Source organism: Corvus brachyrhynchos, unplaced genomic scaffold (genome assembly GCF_000691975.1).
Source record: "Corvus brachyrhynchos isolate BGI_N302 unplaced genomic scaffold, ASM69197v1 scaffold188, whole genome shotgun sequence".
Classification (NCBI taxonomy): Eukaryota; Metazoa; Chordata; class Aves; order Passeriformes; family Corvidae; genus Corvus; species Corvus brachyrhynchos.
Genome location: NW_008239647.1, coordinates 968,468 through 996,068, shown reverse-complemented (window position 1 = coordinate 996,068; position 27,601 = coordinate 968,468). Strand labels below are relative to the sequence as shown.

At 41.1% G+C, this 27,601-nt stretch overlaps 1 protein-coding gene across 3 annotated transcripts in view; it reads left to right on the top strand.

The window, feature by feature from the left end:
* Positions 1-751: 751 nt before the first annotated feature.
* The window catches only part of DAAM2 (dishevelled associated activator of morphogenesis 2), a 205,353-nt gene continuing 178,503 nt past the window's right edge, over positions 752-27,601 (top strand). Inside the window, exons 1-3 of one of the 3 annotated variants that reach the window (XM_017742339.1) lie at positions 761-857; positions 978-1,029; positions 19,290-19,426. The gene's annotated coding sequence lies outside the window, so the exon portion shown is untranslated. Of the gene's footprint in view, positions 858-977; positions 1,030-19,289; positions 19,427-27,601 lie in introns of all 3 variants that reach the window. The other 2 variants (XM_017742340.1, XM_017742338.1) reach the window with 2 other exon arrangements.

Below are 27,601 nucleotides of genomic sequence, written 5' to 3'. Positions count from 1 at the left end.
CTTCCACATAACCCTTAAGTGGCTTTCGCAGCAGGTGAAAAGTGTCATACTGTATAGTAGCAAAGGAATAATAGAAAAATGCAAATAGGCAGAGCATAATAGAGATCAAAGACTAAATTAATTTTTTTAGCTGGTATTTATCTGAGATGACACACTTCTGAAGAGGGTATTTTGAAGTTTGGGGGGAAGATGGCCAAAATGGCCCCCATGCTTGAGAAAACAATCCAGCTGGAAGGGGTTAGTGCCAAACTGAAAGACAGTGTGGATAAGATGCTTGGAAGGCCCATTTCAGTCCTGTTTTAGTTAAATCCAGTCAAAGTCTGGACACAGCAGAAAGCTGTGGGCTTCGAGTGTGTCTGTGAGAGACCTCTATGTCACACTTGATTCAAACCCTGTTTAAGCACAGCTGAGAGACTGGAAAACCACTTTCCAAATGGGGACTTACATGACAGATAGTTACATCCTGGGTGTGGATATAATATACCATGGATGGAAAAATACAGGGGTTGTCTTTTGCCGGGGACTTATACAACCACATCTGTAGTTCCCCACTGTTTCCTCCTTGACCCCCTTGGAGGGGTTTTCTATCCAAGAGTGTAAAAATTACAAATCCCCCCAAACTGCAGTTTGAAATCTACCTAGAGAAACTTTTAGATTGTTCATTCCATAAATATCTCTTGCAGGCTGTCTGACGTCAGAGGATTTGGAGGAGAGGCTGGTCTGAAAGTGAAAACAGCAGCAGTTCCAGTCTCACTCTAACAGCAGTGCCAGTGAGAGGAGCAGCACAGGCATTCCTCTGTGTGGATTACGGGACTGCAGAACAGGGAGGATCCACGCAGAGACACGGCTACTACAATGTAAGTGCAGCTGCTGCAGCAAAGCTTCTCATGTTTTTGCTTGTTTTCAAGAACAAATCCCTGCAAGTACTGATTGTCTTTCTTCTTTTTTTTTCTTTCCTGCTCTGAAATATCCTGAAGCCAGCTTGGCAGCACACACGATTCAGGTTTAGCTTGATTGCTTCTCCCAAAGGTATGCAGAGGGGCCGACAGTGTAGGCTTTTTCACTCTTCTGTATGTGGGGGGTGACAGGGGATGAGGGAGGTCTGAGGAGAGCAAGGAGAGGAAGGTCATATCTTTGGAAGACTACAAAATTAACTGAAATTCAGCTAGTTCATGCTCTGGTAGCAGGAAAGGAAAATCCCAAATAAGCCTTAGGCAAAAATCAACTTCCTTAGGCAACTCCACAATGTAGGATTTCTTTTTTAAGTCTTTAATCCCATGTCATATTGTGCAGCAACCAGTTCCTCTTTCCTTATGAGGATGACAGGCAATTCATGGCCCTTGAAAATGGTCCTGTCCCGCTCTGCCGGTCTACTGGTGATAAAAATACTAATACAAGTAAGGGGAGTCACTTGGCTAAATCTGCCAAATTTAGCACCTTGAGCCTGTCCTTGCTTGATACTAAGGGCTCTTCAAAGAACCCTCTGCTTCTGCAGAGAAGCGGTGTCTCACATCTAAAACCTAGATGTAACAGGGTCATACATGAGCAAGTCAGCTACTACAAGGAGAATCTCCCTGTGAAAAACTTGCACAGATACTGGTACAGACAGCTGGTCTAAGTCCCAGCTAAAACTAGTGATTCTTAGTAATTTTTTTTATACCTCAGCAGTCCAGAAATTCCCAAGCCTACTCCATAAGAAGGTGATGTTTTCAGTGGGGCACAAAGCTGTATCTATTTGCAATTAAAATCCAATGCTGCAGTTAATTAACCTTACCTCCCCAACCTCACACCTGAATATCTATTCATTCCCCAAGTGGAGAAGGCAGCAGTTCTGGTGACAGCTGTGTAGGCAGCTGTCCTCTTCATTGGCATCTTCTCTGATGAGACCCATCTGATGAGAGAGAAGCAGCTTGCTTCCCCAGAACAGTTTGAGGCCTCCTGTGTGAAGATGACACACTTTGCAAGCACTTGACACTGTAGAAAGCTCTTGGCCAGCAGGAGCGTTGTTGGCCTGCGCAGTTGCTGGAAGGAGAGACGATGCCCTTGAGCATAAACACAAAGCTGGGCTGAGGAGCAGAAGCCATGTGAATTGCACAATATGATGCCCCATGCTGTTAGCAATTGGCTTCAGCCAACAAGCAGTCACAAGAAAGGCTGTCTGTGCAAGTCAGCATTCCCTGCATCAGGCTGTTCTGATAATGGAAAAGGTCTGCAAACACTCTTCCTATTGAGGGTGACAGAGTGGGTTATTGGGGCAGGGAGAAGGAAATAAAGGAGGAAAATTGAGGACTGGGAGGAGGGAGTTCTACTGGGATCTCCACTGCATTATGAAATTGAGCAAGTGTAGTTAGCTGTGCTGAAAACCACTGCAGGTTGATGTAACCACTGTGCTGGCTAATGTAATGGGGATAGCCTTTACTGGGCAGATGGTCAAGGTCTAATCCCCACTCCAAGGGATGCCATGCTATGCCATGCCATGCAAATCATGAGCTGGAGAATAGGCAACTGTACTGATGCATTTGTACGGGAGCATGAGTTCTCAGAAGCAGATCCTGCAGGGATATACTTTGGAAGTGAACTCTCCAGACTTGGAAGGAATCATATTGGGATCTGAGCTACTTTGCTGTGACATATCAGATTTTTTTCCTCTGCCCCATTGATTTCTTACTAGATTTTTTTTCCAGTAGCCTAGTGGCTCCTTTTCCAAGAAGCTGCTTTTTTTCTTAACAACTGCCTAATCACATTGGCTGGCAATATAAAAGAAAAAAAATTCTTAAAGAATGTAGCAACTTGTTAGAAACCTTTATGCCCCAATAAAAACTTGAGAGCTGTCACAGCCAAGACAAGCGTCTGGGAGCTGCAAACACTTTTTACCTGCTGCAACAGTTAGTCTCTCTGAAGTACTTTAGGCAATACAGGACTAATATATTCAGAACTGCTGAAAGCTGAGAGGGTGAGAAGAGGAACTAAGGAGGAGATAATTCCATATTTGGGGTGTTTTAATCTGACTACTATCCATCTGTCTCATTATTCCTCTCTCTTTCCTTCAGCTCAGCATCCAGTGGTGTGAGCAACATTACCTGCAGGGGTTTGCAAGTCTGGAAATTCCCTATGGGCTGTTAGTTGGGGTTCAATGGGAAAGTTGCACACTGAGTGGAAGGCTGGGAGGAAAAATGGATAGGGAGATACTGATCTGGCAGGACATAAATTTAGTTCTAACAAGAATGCATAGGTTTTAGCATCCTTGAATTTGAATGAGGTTATACCAGCCAAGAAAATGCTAGTTCATCTGTGGATTTAACCTGGAAGTAAGATAAAAAAACACAATATGGACAAGACAGACATCTTCTCAGTTTTGTTTTGTGGAACAGAAGGCTATTGCCTCTTGGAGTTTATGGCAGTCAGTGCGACCCTGAGGTTTTAAAAGTCTATATTATGTGTTACAAAGTGAGGTCTCATGGTTTCACAGAGCTGAGTAAGCAAATTCCCTGGATATCCTAGTGGCTTTACCACACCATATCACTTGTCTGCTGCTATCACTGCTGTTTTTTTAGTTGTGCTTCTTATGTGTAGCTCTGTTCATCTCAAAAATCAGTCACAAAAGTTTTTCTTACCAAGCCCAGACATGGGGTGAACGTACTGTACTTCATTGACAGGGAGGCTCATCAAGGGTTGAATTGCATCTTGAAGGCATCTCCAAAATTGTTTGGGTTTGCTCCATCTGCCTTAGTTGACAAGAAATTCCCCCAAGGTCCAATGGTATCCAAGAAACCCATCTAGTCCTTCCAGGCCAGCCATCTGACTTAGAGATTGAGCAATCAGGGGACACTATTTCCTGACACTTAGGGGAAGGATGTGTGGGAGGCTTGGCTTTCAGCACTTTAATTGCTGTGAATTTTCAAACTTGGGTCAGTCCTATGGAGAGCTGACCCTCTCTCCCTTCCCTGCCCTTGCAACCCTCAGGCAAGCACAGCATGTTCCTAAATTAAAAGAAAGCTGACTGCTCTTATTTTCATTGGATAAAAGAGTTTATATGTATTTTCCCATGCTTATTGGTTTGTTGATTATTGACAGTGGTGTCTCACGTGGTTTGTTCATTTGCCGGTTGTGATCCCTAATATCCCATTCCTTTGAACTCAGGCATGTGCAGAAAACTGGTAGTTTTCAGTGTATATACTAATATGCAGTAGGTCTGAATAATTTCTCATATTTCTGCAATTCCACTGAACAATTAAGTTACTTCTGTTTGGCACAAGTCTGTGTCATTATCAGGATTGTTATCTTCTGACCTAAGCGACCTGAGACACAGAGACTGCAAGTCAGCTCTTATCTCAAGAAAGCTTTCTGTAGCTCTGTATTATTCAAGAAACTTATCCCATGCTTCAATTCTAACGAACTCCAAGTAACATCAGAACTTGGTACAGAGAAACTGAGGCCCAAGTTGTGCAAAGTAACATGTAATTTTGGCTCTTTATTTTTAGTGTCCTTTAAGACACCAAGACACTCAAAAATTGAGGCAGCCAAAATTATAAGCTGTTTTTGAAATGCTGGCTGAGGGACTTGGGCAAATCTACAGAGTGCATTTGATTCTGCTCACATACTTCTTACAGCAGAGGAACTCTCTGAGGGTCCATGAAACTACTGCTGGTTTACAGCAGTGGAAGTCACAGACGGATATGTCCCATGTTGCCAGAAGATCCCATGAGCTTTGGTATGTCAGTCCTGTACTCATGGTCTATTTTTCTTGACAGGATGTACCCAGCTGTGATTTGCTGAGAACCACATAGGCACATGCACATGAACACATCACACCCTGAGCAGTGCTATTGGTAGTGTAGCCTCAAGGTATTTTATTGATGTGTGTTAAACTGGCACCTGGTGACAGTCAAACAAGCCCTTCCCTCCCTGAGGCTTTGTGTCTGGTTTGTATGTTGCTCAATGTTCATGCTCCCTGTTAGATTTACATTTTCAGTTCTCTACTTGGTGTTGGGGTTCCTCCCCCCTGCCATGGGGTCTGGGGGGAGGGGACCCTGGAGTGGAGGCATGACCTATGGGGTTTTCCTACTCCCCGGTCAATCCCATTCCCCACTGGTTATTTTGTGTTCCCCTGCCCGGGAAGGACCCTGCTAGTCCCATGATTGCCAGAGTTCTTCAGCAGTCCCCCAGCCATGTGGCTGGAGAATAAAGATCTCTGAAACATCTACCAAGGATCGGTCCCTATTTCTTTCCACGGGCCTTGCTGTCTATACATGTTGCAGAAATCTCTGCTGCAACAACAGGGTATTTCAACACTTGAGATTTTGGCTTCTCTGGTGATCTCTATGGAGTCAGGTAATGTCTTCTAATAGTAGGAATTTACTAAACACAGGACAAAAATCTGTGGTGACCAGTGACAGGACCTGAGGGAATGGCCTGAAGTTGTGTCAGGGGAGGGTTAGGCTGGAAATTAGAGAAAGGCTCTTCACCCAGAGGGTGTTTGGGCACTGGAACAGGCTTTCCAGGGAAGTGGTCACAGCACCAAGCCTGACAGAGTTCAAGAAGTATTTGGACAATGCTCTCAGGCACATGGTGTGGCTCTTGGGATAGTGCTCTGCAGGGCCAGGAGTTGGACTCGGTGATCCTTGTGGGTCCCATCCAACTCGGGCTATTCTCTGATTCTGTGATTCTGTAACATGGAGTAACGAAACTCACCAGGAGAAACTCAGGGTTTTTTGATTTAGTAGAAAAATTATTTTGACAGTATGGCAGGCTTATACCAGTGATAAGGCTTTTCTGGAGTTAAAAATTAAGGACTTAAGGTAGAAAGAAGGAAGTAGATAAGAAAGGGATGAGATCAGAAGACTTGCTGGAATTCAAGGAATGGTAGCTGGAGATCAGAAGGATGTGTTTAGACTTTGTGAAAATGGAAATAGAGGGAACCTTGAGGAACTGAGAAAAACTTTGGCAGCAAGAAAGAAATAGGCTTCCTCCGTGAATAACAAGTGCTTGCTGACTTCCTAGTAGTAATGGCTGAAGTTGGTATTTCTGCTCATGAATTTCGAAGTTCACATTTGTTTTTGTTGGAGAGTATTTTTCTCTTCACTGTGTCCCAAAATGACTAAAATCCCGGCAATGTATGTGCCAGCCCAGCTCTTCTTTGAAATGGGGACGAAGCTGATTTGTGAGACCCAACAAGTCTATTCTGTCTCCTTGGTATATTACTTTTATTAAGGAGGCATAAACAAGGACTCATTTCTACTGTTTTATAGCTTTTATTATTCAAGGCAGTGAACAAGCCTGATTTGGGAGGCTTTGCATTTTGTTTGCTGTTTGGAGGGGCAATTTTTTTTAGCTGCTTAAAGAATTGAATTAATGAACTGTGAAATCTTAATAGATAGAAACTTGTACAGTCCCCTGTTCCTCTTTGAAGAGTATGATCAGGTCCAATTTAACATTATAAGATCTGATGCGAAGATGTGTTCCCAGGACAGTTTCATAAAATAAATACACAAACACAGACACACAAAAGAGAAAGAACATTTCTGCCAAGGAGCACAATCCAGGTTGGATTTATTGTGAAGAAATCATGCAAGAATACATTTCAAGGTTTAATAGCACATGGCAATATTCTCTTCTCCTAAGACACAGCTGTGGGAAGAGGTGAAAGATCTTGGAGGATGGGTCCACTGGTAGCTATTAAACATGATAATCTGGCTATATTCCCATCTGCAAGTCCTAAACAACTGAAAAGATTGAGCAGGGGTAGGATCAGACTATACATGGTATTTTTATATGCTTTCCCTAACCATCTGCAGCTGACCTTTACTTGGAGATATGGTACTGGTTTAGATGGACTTTTGACTCTGTGTAGTCAATTTTATACTCCTGTGGTCTTTGAGAGAGAAAACAATGTGAAGAGCCTCTGATGTTTCAGCCATTCTCCAGGGGAGAAGCAGTCATATCTGTAAGATGTTGATTGAGGAAGCTGACCAGGCACATCACAAACCTCCAGAAACTTACTCATATTTTGGAGTCCTTTAAGTGTCAAGAATGCATGTGAAGAAACTATACTTCATTTTTAATACTATCTGTGTTTTCTTGACATTGAAAAAAGGGATCAGCATCTCTGCTGGTTCCCGTGTTGAAAAGTGGATTATTACAAAGAGTGACAATTTTTTGCAGAAAATATTTAACTTGCTAGCCCTCCTCTAGTCATTTTTTAGAGATGTTTTGTATTTTCTTTTGAATTTAAATATTTCTTAAAACATTTCAAACAGGCATACTCATCAGTAGCATGATTGTTGCCGGTATTTTCATAGCTAACAAATATTTTTGGTTCTTCCATTTTCCAGGAAAGCTCAGTGCTTGAAAAATAAAAAATTAGGCTATTTTTAAGTATTTCATGCTGGTCTCTAAAGATCATTAATCTCTTTGCACGCTCTTGGTCCTGCACTGCCATCTGTTTTCCTTCAAATCTCCAGAAGGCTGTGACAGAAATACTTGGGAATTCCATGTTGTTCTGCATCAGCCTGCCAATTCTGCTCCTTTCCTTGTCAGGTCAAAGCAAACAAGCTTTTCAAGAAGGAATGAAACAACTGTGGAACTGTTTAAGCATCTTTGTCTCTGCTGATCCTTGCGTAGAAGTTTCCTGGACTCTTCTAGAGGTGTAACATGATTTTCCTCTAATGTAAAGTCATTGTTTTCCCCCAAGTGTTTTCCCTTCCCTCTGAAAACATGTAGTCAATAAATCATCAGCCGACAATACAGTAAGTTCTGTACTTTCCACTGGTTTAAGATCAAACCCTGAATGCTGTGGGTATTGTATAACCATTAGTTAGATTGTTTCTGATAGAGCTGGGTCATGTCAATGGACTGCTCCTACTTGACCAGTAGAAGTTAAATGCTGAGAATATTTTCTTGTCTGTAATCATACACTGTATAAACATGTGAGGATAAGTCACACAGATATAGCAGATAAAGTTAGTAATTTATTCTTTGCATTCAGCACTTTCGTCTGGAAAATTTCCAAGCACTTTACAAATATTAGTGGATTTAGCATTTTGGGAAACAGAGGCACAGATTTCTCAGATGTCTGAAAACTGATGAGAGTCTGTACTATCACATAAGTACTCTCTCTGCAGGTAGGTTAGAGACCCATTTTTTTTCAGATACTTTTATGTCTTCTGAAGTGGTAGTGTATCAAAGCCATATCTATTAACTAAAATATTATATCATCATCTTAGTCATTATGTTGTATTTCGCCTCCTGCCCATAGACAAGCCATATATTCACCAAATCATACTTCTCCCAGAATGCAAGAATATCACCCTATTGCAGAGTGGGTACTTCTCTCCTTTTTTACTCCCTCCCTCATATCTTCCCACAGCCTTTAGTTACAATCTCCATTTCTTTCTACACTCCACACTTTATTGAGGTTTTTGCCTGTACTGAGAGTATGGAATTTAGGTACTCCTGATAATGGTTGTAAGAGAATTTCCCTACTAGGTGGGATGGGTTTATTGTTAGATAAAACAGCATAGATCTGTAGAGAAGGTTTGCCAGGATATCATTCTTCCTTACAAGTATTAGGAATGAATCCATCCACCAGTGCAGACAATCTTGGTTTTCTCACTGAGTCATTGACCACTAAGCTGGGATGCCTGGACTGTGAGTACCCTCCTTAAATCCATTTGGCACAATCCTGACCCCCTCTAGGCAGGTGACCCCCATCAGCATCTGCACAACAGATGAAAGAAAGCAAGATCTTGACCAAACATGGGGGGACTTCAGTCCTTTGCTACTTTTGCAGCCGTGTATACAGCGGGAACCAATTAAACTGTTTCTAACAGCTGAGTGCACAGAGAGACTGTTGGTTTTGTTCTCTCTTGTGCTCTGATCTGTCAGCATCCTCCTGCACTGTTATGCAGGGACAGAGTAATAACCATGCTAGGGCCCTGCCAATATGAACTGTCTTCCAACTGTGCCCTACTGAGATATGAACTTGCCCTCATTGCTTGTTTCATAGTTTTACTGCCCTATGGGTCAGGCATCCCAATGAGTGAATCTCTCTGGCTCTGTTGTAGAGGCCCTTAAATGTGTTGCCAATGCCAGAAGTACAAAGCTTGACCTTAGCCTTTCATCATCAGCAGGATTCAGGCAGTCTGTGTGAATGGTACAAAGTCTTTGGCACTCACCATTACTAAGTTATAGGGAGAAAAACAGATGCATTTTCTGACTGAAAATTTCTGAAATTTATCTTGGGGGACCCATGAATTGTTTTCCAGCTGTGTCTGGGCTTATCTAGAATAGCTTCATGTACCTGCTGTGGGACATGTGTTGAGCTATAAATGTCCTACTGCGCCCTTCATGACACATTTTCTGTTTAATCAGAGGCAAAATTTAGCAAGTGTCTCCTCACTGTCTCATCCCCTGTTTACTTTCAGTGGTGATGTTTAGTATGTTCACATCTGTTGGGACATCTCCAGGGGCCCTTACTCTTTCTGATTTACACATCTGTTAGTGTAGCTAAGCTACTGTGGAATGGGAGCCTTATCTAAGGAAATACTGCAAATACAGGTCACAGTTGAACTATCATAATGTATTAACCTTTTCATATGGTGTCACTGTACTTTTATCAAAAAGCAGTATTATATTACCACTTCATTAGTCTTGAGAATCAGTTTTTCAAATACTGGCTTTGATTTTTTCAATATAATTCAGCAATATATAATTTTGCAATACAATTCAGATTACATGCATATCAATATTTTGGGTGGTTTTTTCTAATTTTGACATTAATAAAAATTATCTCTAGCTTTATGTATTTTTATCCACAGAGTGGACTAAATGTTACGATCTCTTGACTCAGCTAACAGAGGTCAGGTAGATGATATTACACCCCTGTACAATGAAATACCTAATTTGTCATTGTCAGCTGCTTTAAGCTGAGAATGAAAATCGCTGCCTCACTTCAGACTGGAAAACTTATCTAATTGTTTCCCATTGGTCACTTGAAAAAGCTTATGTTAATGTGTGATAGTTCTGGAATAAATGTGCTGTGGAGACTGCTGGACTGACTATGTGTCTATTACACAGTTGTCTGTGATTGTAGGAAACAGGATGTGATGACCTTGTAGTCTTATACTGCCATGAATGCACATGACCCAGAATCCAACTGACCATCCTACAGACTGGTGACATGTGGGAGTGCAGCAAATTAAAATGGAAGCAGATGGCGAAAAAGAACCCTCTGTGTTTTACCTTGTCTTTTCTTTGAGGGATGTTGCCTTAAGTCTTTGATCCAAATAGCCTGCTGAGAGAACATGTCTCTGAGCTAGGCTGAAACAACACTAGGAACACTGTCTTCAGTTGTGGGTACTCACTGCTAACTGGTTACACAGTGCAGGGGAGAGATAAGCAACTTTCATTTTTTCTTTGAGCCCTCTTCAGTTATGGTCTCTTGGGATTCTTGAGCTCCTTCAGGAATAAACCTAATTCACAAAGAAGCTAGAAGGAGCTGGACAGTTTGGTGCCAGCCGGGGGGCAACACCTCCAGAGAAATGGGAAAAACTCTTTGACTTCAATCAGGAATTCTTTCATTGTTAATCTTGGGCTTGCTTCTGCTGGCTGACCACTGTCATTAACTTGGGATATGTGCTTTTCAGTGTGTTATCTATCTCTTTGTTTGTTGCAATGGAACGACCAAGGCTGCACAGAAGTATAAATTTTATTTATTAGGTTTTCTGTACAGACTGTGTGAACTTAAATCCATGAGCTCTCTAGGTTCCTGTATTTGTTGCATTTGGAATTTTAAAGCTTCTCACCAGCATTTTGGAGGTTTGTTTCTAGGGCTGGATTTTGCCATTTGATGTGGATCATACACACTGCATCTTGTGATGCTATCAGGGTGGGAAATAATGGGCCCAGTAGCCTCAGTGAAGCTCACAGAGAAATTCACTCATGGGTGTCACAGAAGCAGTTTTCCCAGTTCTGTGATATTTAGTCTAGAAAATCTTCATGTAGAATAAGATGCTGTGCTGGATTTGTTTAGTAGCTCCAGGCTTTGGTTATCTCTGAGCATCCCACAAAGCTTTAGGTTCACAGCAAATGTTGTACTGCTCCTAGGCAAATGCAGCCAGAACTGGAGTTTGTTCAGCGGTCATTGTGCCTGGCTCTGAACACACCAAGCTCATTTTTACATATTCACTGAGACACACTAATCACTGCATTATAACAGCGTCTGTGTATCTGACACACCCAGTGATTTGTTTGCAGACTTTCCCACACCCTCAGAGTTGCCACTTCTTAGTTTGGGTCATTTTACCATGTCTGTGTCAGATGTCTTTTTCCCTCCAGATATTTTTGGGTGCAGCTGATTGCAGCAGGTTGAGAGGACAACACAAATCTGCCTTTTGCAGCTCACCTGTGTGGCACCATTAGAAAGCATTTAAGCAATCAGGCAGCTGGACTGATCATTGTAGGTGCCTTCCAACTGAACTGTTCTAATTCTACTTCTAGTCCTGCTTATGGAAAGTGTTTTTTGTTGTTAGGCTTGGTTTGCTTTTTTTTTTACTTTTTTTTTTACTATATACCTTCTTCCCATGTGTTTATCATTGTTCATTATTTTTGCCCTCCTTTCTTTATGAAGCAGAGGAATATCACAGCACTGAACATCTAATATAGGCCTAACTATACCTTGCCATGCTGAACCACTGGGCCATCACAGGCCTTTTATTTTCTTACTGTCATTTGGTATCAGTACAAGGATTGTTTTAGACTCCTACTTTAAATGGTCTTTCTGGTGTGTCAGAAGCCTATGTGGTTATGTTTATTAGTATTTTATGACTTTTTTTGCCTTGTTTGACATAGGAGTGTAGGGTCAGCTACTGAAGGTTCTCTGCTGTAAAATGTGTCAGAGGTGACTAAGTGGCTCTTTGTCCTGCCTGCTTTGCTAATTGTGCTGAGTCAAGTAGTATCTATTGGATATGCAAGCATGGAGGGTAAGGAAGGGCTTTGTCAACTCAAGGAAACTAATGAGTTGTAGGTAAGAGCTATGATGCTAGTTTGGTCAATAATTACAGGCTGCAGACTTCACAGGTCCTGAAAGCTAAGCAAACTCCATCTTGCTTAATACTTTGATGAAATACTGAAGGCTATACGAAGCAGTGCTGATCACTTAGAGGCATGTATCCATTTTGAATCAGGTCTAAGACCAAAATCTGGGGAATTTGATATTACAGGATATCAGAGTTTCTTGTCTGTGCTCTACAGTGTTTTTGAGCACTAAACTAGTAATCTCTGAGGAAAAAATACAACAGTTTAGACTATCAGAAAACATAACTTATGAAATAAAGTAACAATTTTGGTCAGTACTTTATTTGGTTCAGTAATATACATAGTTCTCAGATACTTATGATTAGGTACACTAAGAATGGGACACAGCCTAATATAGCTGTCTTTGATTTCTAGTTTCTCTTTATCTTATGGTTGCTTGTTTCTGACTCAACACAGATTCTGAACAAACTGTCCTCTTCCAAAAATTGTTAACATAGATGGTCCCTTGGACTCCACTGCTCTGTGTCTTGGAGTTGGGTTCTACTGGTACAATTACATGACCACATTTACAGAAATATTTCTTATCTATTGATGCTTCAGTTTTTGTGTTAAAAATTTATGTAATTTGTGATGTGACTCAAAACACCTTGGCTGTAGCAGATCTCAGCTTTGGCCTGTAGGGCTTCGGTTTCTCCTCAGAACTGGTGAGCATACACATCACCAGTTGACTTCAAAAGAAGTTGTGGGTGCAGAGGCATTCAGTCACTTGCCCAAGGTCACAGTGATGGTCAGGATCAGAGGGTGGTTCCTGCCTCCAAGTAAATAAACACACATGCCAAACCGGTAGAAACTTCTGAGCTGTGCAGGGATCTTGTGTAGCTGCATCTTAAGAAGGGGGTCTAGTCTTTCATGATAAGATTTAAACAGCTACAGTTCTATAATGATAATAGCTATTGCCACCTGTGCAGTGACAGTGACTACCAGGTGAGTAGGAACTACTGTACACCATTGAAGGCACCTTTTCAACTTTAGTGATTGTTTTTAAAATATCACAGCTTGGGAATTGCTTAGAATGCTCCTTCTGTGTTGTCTTGGCACTGACCTACCTGGCTGCAAAGTGTGAGCCAGTGCTTCTTCATTTTCTATCTCACTTACCATGACTGACTTTGCACCAAAGATGTGAGTGAACAATGCAGCAAGTCCTGCTATTTTTTTTTTCTCTCCACATCCTCTGCAGTAAGTTTAAGGTTTACTAGAAAATTTAACAGCTATAGAAAGCAGCATGTTGGAGTGGTATCACAGCCTCATTCTTCCTTATGGTGTCAGCTGAATTGGTTAGGGAATTCTGACTGCACCTCTTCACAAAATCCATGAGCTCTCATTAGCACACTCCAGTGACTGGGGTGCACCGTGCTGAGAAATACCTCCACATACTTCAAGAATAATGTAATCTGTTTTTTTGTCTGAGGTCTAAACATGATTTATCTAATGATGATTTAGAACTTTAACAGAAGCAAGTCTGGAGAAGCGGGCTAAACATTTTTCTCATTTAGCTGAGTTGTCTAAACACTGGGGACTAAGATGAGCTTATGCAGAACCTTCTAACACTGAGTCTGAGTCAGGCGTGATTATCCCTCTTTTAGAGAGTACAGAGTCAGAAACATGAATTGGCTTGCCCATGCCCACACAGAAATGCACAGCTAATGTCAGCATTACATCTTGGTTACTCAGAAGTGCGCAGATGTGCAACATCTATCACACTTCTTCCCACCCTAAGTGCAGTAAGGACTGCTTGCAAGGGATCAGGTGCAGACTCTGTTATCTTGACAACTTTTATGAGTATAGGTTTTCTCTTTCATTGTGATTTCCTTTTTAGTATAAAAATAATTGTGACTAAGGTAAAGTATTTCAACATGCACATTTTCATCATCGTTGTAAAAATGCAGTTCCTTGGGTCTGAAAATATTTGTACCTGTAGAACTTTCTGTTGTTGGCTCTTCTGGGTAAACCAGCACACAGTGGTGAAAGGTGAAAGAGAACATGGAGATTTTCAGAAGTGATCGAAGGAAATTTTCCTGGCCCTAGCAAAGCACAACACTGAAAATGAGAGGGCAATCAATTTAAATGAAACCAGTAAATTCTAATGGTTTAGAAAGTTTCAGGTTGATGCTGAGGCTGAGACTTAGGTTTCCTGTCTCTTGACAATTTATGAATGCCTTTGTCTCTCCCTTGTTGTTGGGCATAACAGTTTGTGTCAACTTCCCTATGTCCCAGAGTAGAATCTGCAGGCCCTTTCCTTTAAAGCCTTTGGAATTTACATAACCCTGCAATTGTAGCAATGCAAATGTAGCTCTAGTTACAATAACAAGGGTTTAGGGAACCCAGGGAGAGATTGTAGCGGCAAAGGCATAAAAAGCAAAACAAAACAAAACAAAACTCTACATGCTGTTTTAATTTTCAGCAGCCACGTGAGAACTGTCCTGCAGTTCCTGGCTATAAATAAATCTCTGCCGTCATAGGAAGACAAAAACCAAAACAGTTCACATTCCTCACGAATTTTCTTAAGGTTATAAAAAATAAAGGAATGGTAAATATTTCAAAAGTAGAGTGTGTCTTTGCTAAGGAATGTCAAATTATTACTCAAGAGGGTTGATATTTGCAATAAGTAAAGAAATTTGGCATTAAACCTCTCTTTCCCTGCTCCTTCTCTGCCAGCTCTTTTAAGAAAACCACTTAGGGCTGCATATAGAAAACTTGCCAGGCTGTACTTCTTAGAACTCCACGCATTTACTGCCTTAGTGTCAGCTGAGGCAGGAACTTCCTTTGAGATGAATGAGCATTACACAGAAGTATGATTGCTGCTTCTTGTCAGATGCTACATCCTAGTTCTTTTACACAGTGTGTTAGGAAGGTAGAGACAAGGATCACGTCATTGCATAGTAAGATGCTGTGGCACTGATAGATGCAGATGTGAATACAGAATCAAACAATGCTCATACCAAAAGTAATACTATAAAAATAAGCAGGCCTGCTTGATAAACAAGATTAGAGTTATTACATGTGGCTGAACAAAATTTCGTCACCTGTTCAAATCCAGTTTGTTCATCAGAATGAAAAATTGGTGCAATTGCAAACGTTGTAGGATAAGCTACCTCACTTTTAGGGATGAGAAGAGGTAATGCCATGTGAATTACATGACTAAGGACAGCTCTTTAGGGAATATAAGGACAGACTGAATCATGAAGTGGTAACAAGGGAATGAATGGAGATAATCTTTAGTAGAGAGCGTTAGAGTAATCAGGACCATGTGAGGGTTTCTGTACATTAATGAGACAAAAAGGTTTTGTTGAAACTTCTTTCTCAGAAGGTAGAAGTCCAAGTCTAGCATGTGTTAGTGTGGTGAAGTCCCAAGCAGCAAGACTGGAGACTAGGAAAGAAATATCAACACCAGCAAACTGGGAAAGAACTGTGCTATACAGGGAAACCGATTTAAATTGACCCTGAGCTGTGGTATTGATTTGAATGGGCATGAGGTCTCCCAGAACAGGATATATTTGAATTTCTGAGTGTTTCCTAAAAACATAGGAAGGAAAAAATGCAGCAGAGGAGGAGCCTTATGTTGCTGTGAAATGGTTCTCCAATGATAGCATCTGTTTGACACTACCTCATCATGGTGATGGACCATGAGCCAATTGAGAGCTTGTGGGAAATAAACCAGAGCAATGCTTTGGTGGATATCTGTTAAAGATCAAAAGAATGAGTAAAGGAGACCTTCTTCAGGCAACTGGAGGAGGCTCATGACCACCTCAATGTCTTCTGGAAGAGCAATACAACAGAGCACAAGAAATCCAGGAGGTTTTTGGAGTGATGACAACTTCCTAACACTGGTAATGGTTGAGCTGAAGAGAGAAGTCACTCTACTGAACCTGGCATTTACAAACAAGGAAGAATGGATTCAGGGTGAGAAAGTCAAGGGTAGCTTTGGCTGCAGTGACCATGGGATGGTAGAGTTAGGATTCTAAGAGGAGGGAACAGTACAAAGAACAGGATCACAACCTTAGACTTCAGGAGAGCAGACTGTGGCCTGATCAGGGACCTCCTTGAAAGAATTCCACAGGACATGCCCCTGGCAAGAAGAGACGTCCATGAGAGTCCAATGATTTTCAAGGATCACCTCTTCTAAACTCAAGTTTATCCTGATGACTATGAAATGAAACAAAGGTGTCAGGAGGCCCGTCTAGGTAACCAAAGAGCTCCTAACTACACATAAAAGGAAGTCTACAAGAGGTAGGAGTATGGTCAGGCGACTTGGAAGGAATATAGAGACACTATCTGAATGTGTGGGGATGGGAAAAGGAAAACCAAGACCTACCTGGCCTTGAGTCTGCTAAGGACATGCAGGACAACAAAAAGGGTGTCTACAGAGAGATTGATTGCAAAAGAAAGAAGAGGGAAAAAATTGGCCCACTGTTGATTAGTCTAGGGAACCTGGTGGCAAAGAACACAAAAAAGAATGAGATGCTCAAGTCTTCTTCACTGTGATCTTCACTGGAAGTACTCACCTTGACAAATCCCATGCCTGTCAGACCAGGCACAATGTCTGGAGTAAGGCAGACTTACCCTTGATTAATGAGAATTGGGTTAGGGAATATTTAACTAAACTGTACAAATAAACAAGTAAGTCCCTGATGGGATACACCCACAAATGCTGAGGGAGCATAATGTCCATGTGAAGCGACTCTTGATTAGCTTTGAAAGGTTATAGCCACTGGGGGAGATTCCTTGAGGACACGAAGAAAGCAGTTGTCATTTTTATCTTCAAGAGGTACAAGAAAGGTTATTTGGACAGGGTGGAGAGCCTCATCTCAATCCCTAGAAAGGTGAAGGAGTACACCATCCTAGAAACCAATTCCACACACATGAAGGACAAGAATGTGACCAGGAGTACTCAGCACAAATCCATAAGGAGAAATCATTCCTGACCATCCTAATAGCCTTCTGTGATGACATAGGGAGAGAACAGTAGATGCTGTTTATCTTGACTTTAGTAAGGCTTTTGACACTTTTGCATAATGTCCTCATTGACAAACTGATGAACCGTGGGCTAGATAAGTGATTAGTGACATGGCTTAGTAGCTAGCTGAGCTGCTGGGCTTGAAAGGTTGTGGTCAGCAGCAAACAGATCAGCTGCAGGCCACACAAATAGATTATCCCAGGTTTAGTTCTGGAATACAAAACTGTTTAACATCTTCATTAATGGCCTGGATGATGGGACTGACTGTACCTTCAGCAAGTTTGCTGACAACATAAAACTGGGAAGAAAATTGATAGACCAGATGGTCATACTGCTGTTTGGAGGCACCTCAATAGTAATCTCATAGAATTCAACAAAGGAAAATACAAAGTCCTTTTCCTGAGGAGGAAAAGCCTCATGCATAAGTACAGGCTGGGGCAAACCAGTTGGAAAACATCCTTGTGCAAAAGAACCTGGAGTTCTGGTAGGCAACAATTTGAATATCAATCTGAGCTGTACCACTGTGGCAAAGAAAGACAACAGCCTTGGACTGTATCAAGAAAAATGAAAAACCAGCAAGTCAAAACAAATGATCCTTCCTTTCTGCTCAACATTGGTGGGACACATCTGGAGTGTTGTTTCCAGTTCTGGGGTTCTGCAGGGCAAGAAAGAGGTGGACACATTGGAGGGAGTGCAACAAAAGGCCACAAAGATGGTTAAAGGGCTGGTATATCTGAATATGAGGAGAGACTGAGAGAACTGGGACTGCTTATCAATATTTATGAATACTTGTTGATGTGGGGAGTAAAGAAGATGGAGCCAGATACTTCTCTGTGGAGCTCAGTGGAAAGGATGAGAGTTTATGGGCACAAACTGAAACACAGGAAATTCCATTTAAACATAAGAAAAAATGTTTAGTGTGTGTGTGATCAAAACACTGAAACAAGTTACTCAAAGACATGGTGGAGGCTCCATATGTGGAGATACTCAAAGCCTGACTGGATGGGGCTCCAGGCAACCTTCTCTAGTTGACCCCCCTTTGGAGATGAGGTTTGGAACAGATGATTGCCAGAGGTCTCCTCCAGCTTTAACTGTTCTGTGCTCTGTGATACCTGTTTTTTTCTCGTGGTTGAGTCAAAGCAGCTCGAGAACTGTGATCGTAGCTGGCACTTACTATTTTGATCCAAGTACTGTTTGGGATGTACTGTCCCACACCCTCTTAAAATAAGGGATGCCAGGACAAAAATCAGGAATTGTGGTGGAAGGTTTTTGGGGGGTGGGGAGCGGTGGAATTGCTCCCTGTGCTATATACAGTTTGAGGTTGGGTAGAGGACTTCACTCTCTTGTGATTCTAATGCGGTGTCTTTCACTAGTATCAAATTCTTACAGGGGCGTGGGGGTAAGAGAGAGAGAGAGAGAGAGGCCTAAATTTCGCTGATGTTGATAGACCTGTGTTAAAGTTGATACTGTTACTTTAGTGGAAAATGCGGGTAATGAGGGAAAAACAAAGCCCTCTTTTTCTGTTATCCCCCAAAGACAGTTTCTATTAATAACCTTAAGACACACATGGAGAAATTGACAATTCTAATGATGTTTCTCTTAAAACAGTTTAGTTAAATACCATGGGAGGCAAACAAGGAAAAGGTCGCTTTAATGGTATTTCCTAAAGTGACAGTACAGCAGCATTTGTGGAATGTCCTGGAGCACACTCATTTGGCTTTAATAAAAAATAATGGGAAAAACCCAACAACAAGAAAATTAGCTGAATGATAAAAGCAAATAATTTATAACAGATTTCCTCCTAAGTCCTGGAAATCATCTGTCTAGAGCAGCTGGCAGAAAGAGCACAAAGCCAATAGTTCTGTATCAGTTGAAAACCGTCTTTTGTATGTTAATCACACTCTGTGCAGAAAAAAATTGTTTCTTTTTCTTTATCAATGATCACTTATGATCCCTATACTCAAAGTTAATGTATAGAGTATCAAATCAACAATTTGTTTGCAGTGCAGATGCAATCAGTATTGAAGATATAGTGGTACGTGTGAGACATTCATATTGGATTTGATTGTAGAGTATCTTACGAGCACTGCTGAGTGCTTCAGCAAAGAATAGCGCTGCACTGAAATTAAGAGACCATATAGGAACCTTTGTACATATTTCTTCTGTAATTTCTTTTGAAAAAACATTGGAGATGCCTTTTATATTGAGAGGAAAGCTAAAAAGAACACAATTGTTTTTCCAGAAGACCATCTCTACCGTCAAAGTAGCTGTACTAATTCATCTGAAGAGAGCCTCTTCCTACACAGTGAGGACCTGAACTGAACAGAGATCTACAGAGAGGGAGAGAAGAGTGAGTCAGAAACTACACAGATCATCCAGGTTAGTTTGGATTTGCATGTGGGGAATGGGAGAGGAAGAGAATAACAGGAAACAGAATTTAAGCTATCATTTTGTTTTCTTGAACATGTGTGTTACCTACATTCACCAGGCAAGAGGAATCTTCTGCATACAGCAAGGTGGTAAGATGGTTTTTCAACTTTAGAGCAAAGTTACAGCAAACAGGGCTTCACAAGCCCCAGTTATGGACAAACAAGGTATGTTTAAAAGCAGCACACACCCTAATGGCATAAAAATTGTAACCTCCAATCCCATCTGTGTCTTTACTCCATCACCATTTCAGCGGAACAGAATTTGTATCTAGGCTGTACTACAGATGTTAGTCACACCATTCAGTACTCTGTCTGAGGGCCAACACGCTAACTTGGTTTTGATTATAATTATAGTCTAAACTGGAGGCATTTCTTGTAAGTTAGTAAATAGACTTAATGGCAATGATAGTTTAGTAACATTCTTGATTTTATGCTCTATCCATCCTTCCTTCCTTCCTTCCTTCCTTCTGCCAATTAGAAGAAAATTTAGTGTCAGAGTCTTCCTCCTTCATGCAATTCAGAATACTTCAGTGTTTTGGTATATTAAGAACTTGTGCATCCAACTTATTCATGAGGCCTAATAACACCCAGTGCTTAATGATTTTCAGTGTCCTTTCTATTCTTCTTGTAGACTTGCAACAGTCATTTACAGAGACAAAATAATGTGAAACCTTTCCTTCCCATGGTATTTGCATGACGTGAAGCAGTGCTGTGCAGTCTCACGACCGAGTTCCCTACTGACACCAACTTTGCAGCAGCATTTACATGAGTGTAACATGAGTGTGGAGTGGGGCTGAGTTAAGAAGATGCCTGATATGAATGAGCAGGGCAGTGGTAAATCAGTGGTCAGGACTCAAGCTCTGTCATGCTTCTTATGAACTGAGCAGTAAGTTTCCTGTGGCTGTCTCCATAGGCATGATACTGTCTCTCTGTCAAAATCATAGTTTCCGCAGCTGTTAGAACCTCACAGGCACCAATACAAAAAATACAGGTGCTGAACTTCAGATTCTGTCAAGTGAAACAAAATATGATGATTTGCTCACAGCTCAAATTTTCTATCTATGTATGGTTATGTATTCAAAAGGTACAGATTTATTCCCCATAATTTTAAAATATTATTATTTTACATCTTTGAAGTCTTCTGCAAAACTGACTCAATTCCTGATTAGCTACATCCCTCTAGATGACTAGTTTCTTCTCTGGCATGTGCAGTGGCCCAGGAGCAAACAACGGTTTTAGGGCCCCAGTCTCTGTGGATGAAAATCTTGCATAGAATCAGTGCCACGACCTAGTTAAATATGTGCTGCTCTCCTGGCATACACCAAGTTTCCCTCTGGCTCAGACTGCCAGGATGGAATTAAGGCTTGCAGAATCTGGGTGTGCCCCTCTGCACTCAACTGCTTCACAGAGAAAGCAATGTATTTTTTGTCTCCAGAGCAACTCTGCCTTCTGGTAATCACACGTACTACTTAGCACCTCACTGGAGCATGGGTGCTCTGCATCCCATACTGAACCCTCTTGCCAAGTACAACAAAGATGGCTTACATCTTTCTTCTCTCCTGCCCTCACCCTCACAGTCAAACAGATTTCCAAGAAAGCAAGTCAGCATCCTTTGCCTAGAAGTAAGGAGCCACCTTTCCGTAGGAACATTGTCCCATTTCCAGGACTCATAAGCATACAGGAATTCCTGTAAAGAAGGTCAAGTATCCTCCAGGAAAGTGTGTGTCATAAAATAGGACAGATTTAATGTGATGAAAATTATGTCTAAGAAAAATCAGGGCAAGTTAAGAGTGGTGTAATAGAGGGAAGGCAAAAAACCCAAAGCAAAACAAACAAAAAACCCCCAAACAAGACTAAAACACCAAAGCCCCCAAAGCCAGAATAAAGAGCTTGGCTGTCAAATACTGAAACTAAATGTCATTTAAAAGCTGAAACTAAATGTCACTTGCTGTAATAAGGTCAACGGCCTTCCTAATTGATTTCAGCTTCATACTAGGGGATCAGTGCAGCTGATTAGTTTGCACGTAAACTTCCGAGAACATGAATAACCAGAATTTAGCAAGCCACACCAACCAACCATAACTAATTCTTCTAGGTCTTCTGCAAAGAATACACAGTAAGCAAATGCTGTCCCCTTCCCAGCATCACAGATAGAGCCAGGACTTCTTGCTCCAGCTACTTTTTTTTACCACTGAGATGCTACAAAGCACTTAAAAGCATGCAGAACAGGCTATACTGAAATAATTTTCAAAGGAAGCGAGTTTTCTAGGTAGAATAGGCAGTGGGACAGCTCAGCCACCAATTCTACAAAAAGGAGGATATTTAGCTGGAGTTCCCTGCCTGTTCCCTGAACTGTTTCAGGATCCATTAATAGCCAAGTATCTTTTAAAAAATCCCACGGCTGTTCTATTGGCACTAGGGTCTTAACATACCTCTGTCAGCTTATAGACCACAGAGTTACAATGGCAGTTTAAAAACTTTGTCACTTTGGTTTTGTGTCAACCAGTAGTCAACCAGAATAAAGGATCTGGCCTAGATCCTGTATCAGAATAAGAAGTGGAAATAGCCTTTCCCTTTCCATTTCTTTGTTCCTTTGATAGACATCACTTTGATTTTCCTGGAAGTCACTGGGATCTCTGTCTTCATAGCTGGAGACTGACTTTACTTCTGACTGTATTAGTGCCCTATTCTTGGTTGGAACAAGACATGTTGATCTAGATCATTGTTAATTAAATGATGGTCAATACAACATCAGGCATTCCCTAATCACTTCCAAAACTTAAAAAGGCCCCCAAGCCCCTTCCCTCTATGCAGCTAAACAAATCCACATGCTTACATCAGGGGAATAAAAAGGAAAAAAATCCCTGACCATTCAGAGCCCAAACTAATTTTTAAATTACTATTAGTGAAAGTTTATGTTGCAGTGCAGCTCAAGCTGGTCTTCGGATTCTTCTTAAAAAAGGCAAAAAAATCCTTCAAATGAAAAACATGGAGAAATGTCATTATGCAGACTATTATTGGAACAGCCGCCTAGGGACAAGCTCACTTCAGCCTCCTTAGTTCACATATTTACTAAATTTAGACAACAACATACGCATAGTAATATCTGTGATACAGATCACCTGTCTGCATACTGCATCGGTCTGTAAGGTGACCATTTGGTAGAACATAAATTTTTAAAATAAAATTATTCCCCTGGAAGATGGGAAAATATTTACAGAATAGAAGGAAACATTCAAAAGTGATGGGGAAAGCAGAGGAAGATTCCATTTTACAAATCAGTGCCCTCTACTCTGCTAACTGAAATTCAGCTGAACAACTGTTTTTTCTAAAGCTCTGGTCTGTGCAAAATATCATGAAGAAGTTCAAAATTGTCATAAGGTGTTAGGTGTGAACACAGCACAAGTTTCTTCAAGGGAGGCAAATGAAGCCATGATGAAGTTGCTGACTACAAATATTTACAGTTGTCAGGGACTGGTAACTACCCTTAATTGCTGACAGATGATCAGTGTTTTAGTGGCAGGAAATTTAATCTAATTCTGGCTAATTCTGTCTCCCTGGCCTTCAGGGATGTGGGTTTGAGTTGGGCTGTTATCTGAAAAAGGAGGTTCACTTTGAAGATGTTTGAGAAATACCAAGCAAAACTAAAGGGAGAAAAGAAACAATTCCTGTAGAAGTTTCATATTTTTTTTCTTTTTACTTCCAGTTGAGGTAAAGCTGATTCACTTTCTAAAAGCTCATAAGCTTCTTCTTTTTGAACAGTAAATGCCTTTCCTCTTTCCATAGCTGTTGTCCAAGATGCAGCAAATGCTGATGTTCTCTTTCTTTCTTTCGTTCTTTCGTTCTTTCTCATTTTTTCATTCTTTCTTTCGTTCTTTCAGGCTGGCATATTCCCCTGCCAGCAAACAACTTGTGCAGACCACTCACTAAATCTTAACCAATACAGGGGCGAGTATTATAATGGGCTTGAGAAGCCAATGAAAGACAAGGACCTGTTGACAACACAGGAAAAACACAGGGAAAAGGGTGAAAATTGAAATGTGCTGCCTCCAGGAAGGTCCAAACCAACATCTTACATTTTACTATGATGAATACAGATTTGAACATAGTTTTAGTTGACCTAAGTTTTGTAGTGTGGGCCATTTTATGAAATGGAAACCAAATCTTTTCATTTAAGAACAGTTGGTAAAATAGCTTGATAGCTAGTACATTGATTTCAGGCATTGTCATGAAATTATCTTCATGTTGAATGCCATAACTTTCATTAACTGCACACCTCTTACAGATCTGTTAAGGCTTAGCTTCTAGGAACAAATTTATTTATTCCTAACCATTTTTTTAATTGGAAAATAAACTCGCAAAAAATAAATGTTTGTGCTGGGTTTGTAGTGGCATCTAACAGAAACATATTCTTCTGCAGTGTAAAGAGTGCTGCAGAAAAATAACACCACCAGCAATAAATCAGATGCAAGCTATCCCTATCAGCAATAAGTTTTGTCATTATTTCACTCAAACATCTGCATGAATACTCATGTGTAAATGCATACATGCATGCACAAGTGTGTACATGCATTATGGTTCATCAAGTGCAAAACAATATTGTGGCATTACAAGTTATAAATTTTAAATTATGAGCTTTGTCCAGATCTTTATTTCTTAAAACTTCAAAGCAAGTTCTCAAAATGATGTATCAACAACGTTAAAGATACTGGTTAGGATTGAAAAACTTTAATCTGAAACTTACATATATAGACACACACATATATATATATACACATGTACCCCTGAATCGAAGTGTCCTTATTCATCTGGCAGTCACTGAGAGTGGAATCCAGCCTTTAGATCTGATGGCGCAGTTTCAGCTCAAAAATAATTTTAGGAGGATTATATTCACTAAATGAATGTACATGCATTTCTATTATATTGACTATATATGCCTCATTTCAGCCCCTCAGCAATAGGAGACAGAATTTTGTATGGTTCATTGATGAGTGAGGATAGTGATGGATCCACCACCACTTTACATCCAACGTCAGCGTACAGCAGTGATACTGCTCTGCATTTCAGACTGGAGGGATGCTCAAAACATTGTGTGGCACTTCAGAGACTGGGAGACATGCAGAAATGACCTCTGTTGGGAGGGTAGGAAAGTCCTGTTAGTCCTGTACCCTGTGGTGACTGAGCTGCTGGCCCTGTGGCTGCACTGGTTGGTGGTGTCAGGCAAGGCATGCAGCCAAGTGCACAGAGCCGTGGTGTTTACTCTCCCTGTCAGATGGAGCAGGCAGCCTGGCACTGGGTCTCCTCTCACAATGGACACTTTTGTTGTTAGATTAATATACCCGTGTCCTTTTGTTTTGATGAGGGATCTAACAAACACTTCATATCTCCAGAGGTGGAGCAACATCTCAGAGAAGCTTTTGCTTCTGTCTTCTGAAAGGAATACGGTTTTGGGCAGCAAATAATCTATTTGATTTTGTATATCCCTTTCCCCTTTTCACTCCTTACTATTCTGGGCCCTTATACACAAATAATAGTACAGCTTTTTTGGTTTTGACCTCAGTCTTCAGAACCTAAAAGTTCTTGTGGAAATAGACAGGTGATGTCTTTAATTGTTTTATTCCTAAATTCAGAAGGAGCTGCCTTTGTAGGTATGATTGTGCTGCCTTGCAAAGTAGACATTATGTGATACACTGTTCAGAGAGACAAACACACCTTTTTCTTTTTTGGCACCTTTGGCAGGACTTTTGGTTTTGCTGTCCCCTATAAGCTAAGACACCAAAATAGCTCCTATTAAATGTCACTTCTTGTGCAAGGGGAATGCTCCACCAAATCAAACACTTTTGCAAACTGCAACACCTTCCAGTTTTCTCTGAGGTATCTCCAGTTCAGTATTTCATAATAAAAACACTGGCTTCTCCATTAGCTTGCATCCCAAGCTGTTACTAATGCAAGTATTGAATTACATAACACCAGAGTTTAATATACCTTGTTGTAATTGAGGGAACAGAGTCACAGAAAGAATCAGTGATTACCTAGTTTCAGTTACTGGTGACTAAATATTGAAGCATGCAGCAGAATTCAAATTCTATGTCCTTGTTTAATATACCACACATTTCTCCTACAGCCAGTAATAGAAAACAGGAGTTGTGCTGCAGCCATGAGACAATGCTCTGTCAATGGAACATCCAGATGCTGCGGTGAGAGGGGGCCAGCTTTCACATGGGATTATGAGGAGAGTAAGGAGCAACATATGTGAGGAACTGCAGATATTCCTTTATTATCTTAACATTTATGGTGATTAGATCATTCTTCCAGTGGCACAAGCCAGTTTCCTGCTAGGCACTTTCTGGTGTTTTGCATGTTCTTGTTTTGTATGTGTGGAGCAGTGGAGTGTCACTTTAGCTTCCCCCCAGCCCCAAATTTCTCTCCATCATTGGTGTCCTTGCCATTAAACTCCCCATCCACTGAAGCACCTTACCCCATTGTCTTGTAGACAGATTCTGCCTGCTTTGAACATATCAGAATAACCTTAGCTAAGGCACCAAAGACCAGCTTTGTCTTAGAGATGGGTGTTTTGTTAACTTTTAACTAATGGACAAGGGCCATCTATCTTGGTTACACTGACCATAATAAATGGTTCTGTGTGGAATTGTGAGCAGGGAGATAGCCTTGGTAATGTGAGCATGCCTAACCCTTGTGCCTTGGCCTGCTGCTGCAGGTTAGTTTCTAGGGCTGGATACATACAGGTCTCTGGCTCCAGAACTTTGCTGTAGGAAGGAGAGGGATGCAAGAGAAGGAATTGGTTCATCACTCCTAGGTCTCCTTTCAGGTCTTCTTTCTGCTTCCAGTGAGAAACTGAGAGGTTAGAGGTAAGAAGGGGGACATCAAGACAGTTAGATGGAGCTCGAAAGGTGGAGATCAGCTACAGAAGTACGTGGCAATGCAGAAGGGGGAAGAGGGAGTAAATGGGGAAGGACTTGGAGGAAGAGATGAAAAAAGTGGTAGCTAGAGGTGTGAGTGGAAAGTGAGGATTAATAGACCAATGCAAATGTGTGAGCAGAGGGGAGGATGGAATTTTAAGATCTCTTCTACCATGCATCACATGTAGTTTGCATGTGTAAATAATACAAAACTTTCCCAGGCTTTATGCTGAGAAAGGCAGGAGCATAGCACGGCTCATACTAGAGGAATGCTGATAGGTCCCTGTGGTTTTCATACAAGGCTCATAGTGCTGAATATTGGAATTTAGTCATGTGGCCAAATGGCTACTTTGCTTACAGGGCAGAAGGTATACATGCCAGTAGTTAGCGGGCACCTACTGAGCCTGTTTGTGATGGGCCATTATCATTAAAAGGGCTGCATTCCATTTTGGATTTATACCCATGTTCTCCTCCATAGGACTGAAGAAACAGAAAGAAAGACATCATGGCTTGCAAACAGTTTGTACCTGTTCGGTGCTTATTGTGCATTGGTTTAAGTGAAGGCAGAGAGGACAGGACAGTGGTGACTTGGCCTCATCTTGTTTGGTTTGGCCTGCCAGTTTGAAGGCGGCATTTTTCCCTGTAACTGGCTTTCTCTGGATGCGTCATTAAAGATACACATCTTTGTGTGTATATATATGACTTTGCCTTGTGATATGTGTTGATTGGTATTGTCATCATGAGAGTTCAGTTATTGTAATGAAAACAAATGGCTTACACATACAAAGAGCAAACACGTATTTCCATGAGTTAAAAAAAAACCAAGAGAGATTTTGCAGATGGTGTAACTATCTCTGAATTTCAGTATTTCTGTTTAACAAAGAATGCGGTTTCTTACACTTGCAGACAGCAACACACACGAGGCAGACAACTCCTCCACATTAATCTAGCTACTAAAATCAGACACAGTTAAAAGTGAAGTCAGAAAACAGCAAACATGCTAGAAACAGCGGTTTACACGAGACTAAAGCTATCTGGAGAATGAGTGGAGAGGAAAAACTAGGAAATGAGGGCTTTTTATTTAGTTAAATCATATCCTCTCAATTACAGGGAATAAAATCTCTTAAGGTCAGACTGAGCTGAGTACCAGGGGAAATCCCACATCCCCGTGCTGCTGCAGACCATGGTTTGGGGACAGTGTGCCG